Genomic DNA, 1,964 nt, shown 5'->3' with positions numbered 1-1,964 from the left:
CCACCTGGTTCCCCCAACCTCTCACCCCTACCCCTTCAAAGCCCTCAGATTGTTTTTCAGAGTCCATAGTCTCTCATGGTTCACCTCCCCTTCCAATTTCCCTCAACTCCCTTCTCCTCTCCATCTCCCCTTGTCCTCCATGCTATTTGTTATGCTCCACAAATAAGTGAAACCATATGATAATTGACTCTCTCTGCTTGACTTTTTCACTCAGCATAATCTCTTCCAGTCCCGTCCATGTTGCTACAAAAATTGGGTATTCATCCTTTCTGATGGAGGCATAACACTCCATAGTGTATATGGACCACATCTTCCTTACCCATTCATCCGTTGAAGAGCATCTTGGTTCTTTCTGCAGTTTGGCAACTGTGGCCATTGCTGCTATAAACATTGGGGTACAGATGGTCCTTCTTTCACTACATCTGTATCTTTGGGGTAAATACCCAGTAGTGCAATTGCAGGGTCATAGGGAAGCTCTATTTTTAATTTCTTGAGGAATCTCCACACTGTTCTCCAAAGTGGCTGCACCAACTTGCATTCCCACCAACAGTGTAAGAGGGTTCCCCTTTCTCCACATCCTCTCCAACACATGTTGTTTCCTGTCTTGCTAATTTTGGCCATTCTAACTGGTGTAAGGTGGTATCTCAATGTGGTTTTAATTTGAATATCCCTGATGGCTAGTGATGATGAACATTTTTTCATGTTTTTGATAGCCATTCTTATGTCTTCATTGAAGAAGTGTCTGTTCATGTCTTCTGCCCATTTTTTTATATGATTCTCTGTTGTGTGTGTGTTGAGTTTGAGAAGTTCTTTATAGATCCTGGATATCAACCTTTTGTCTGTACTGTCATTTGCAAATACCTTCTCCCATTCCGTGGGTTGCCTCTTTGTTTTGTTAACTGTTTCCTTTGCTGTGCAGAAGCTTTTGATCTTGATGAAGTCCCAAAAGTTCATCTTCGCTTTTGTTTCCTTTGCCTTTGGAGACATATCTTGAAAGAAGTTGTTGTGGCTGATATTAAAGAGGTTACTACCTATGTTCTCCTCTAGGATTCTGATGGATTCCAGCCTCATGTTGAGGTCTTTTATCCATTTCGAATTTATCTTTGTGTACAGTGTAAGAGAATGGTCGAGTTTCATTCTTCTACAAATAGCTGCCCAATTTTCCCAGCACCATTTATTGAAGAGACTGTCTTTTTTCCACTGGATATTTTTTCCTGCTTTGTCAAAGATTAACCGACCATAGAGTTGAGGGTCCATATCTGGGCTCTCTACTCCGTTCCACTCGTCTATGTGTCTGTTTTTATGCCAGTACCATGCTGTCTTGGTGATCACAGCTTTGTAGTAAAGCTTGAAATCAGGTAACGTGATGCCCCCAGTTTTATTTTTGTTTTTCAACATTTCCTTAGCGATTCGGGGTCTCTTCTGATTCCATACAAATTTTAGGATTATTTGCTCCAGCTCTTTGAAAAATACTGGTGGAATTTTGATCAGAATGGCATTAAAGGTATAGATTGCTCTAGGCAGTATAGGCATTTTAATAATATTCATTCTTCCGATCCACGAGCATGAAATGGTCTTCCATGTTTTTGTGTCTCCTTCAATTTCTTTCATGAGTGTTCTAAGTTCCTCAAGTACAGCAACCTAGATGAAATGGATGTATTCCTGGAAAACTATAAACTCCCCAAATTGAACGAGGAAGGAATTGACAACCTGAATAGACCAATATCTAGTAACGAGATTGAAGCAGTGATCAAAAACCTCCCAAAAAACAAGAGCCCAGGACCTGGTGGATTCCCTGGGGAATTCTACCAAACTTTCAAAGAAGAAACAACACCTATTCTCCTGAAGCTGTTCCAAAAAATTGAAGCAGAAGGAAAACTTCCAGACTCTTTCTATGAAGCCAGCATTACCCTGATCCCCAAACCAGGCAAAAACCCCACCAAAAAGGAGAATTTCAGACCAAT

The sequence above is a fragment of the Enhydra lutris genome, unplaced genomic scaffold (genome assembly GCF_002288905.1).
Source record: "Enhydra lutris kenyoni isolate GAN:26980312 unplaced genomic scaffold, ASM228890v2 scaffoldscaffold74, whole genome shotgun sequence".
NCBI classification, from domain to species: Eukaryota; Metazoa; Chordata; class Mammalia; order Carnivora; family Mustelidae; genus Enhydra; species Enhydra lutris.
This window is presented reverse-complemented; position numbering follows the sequence as displayed.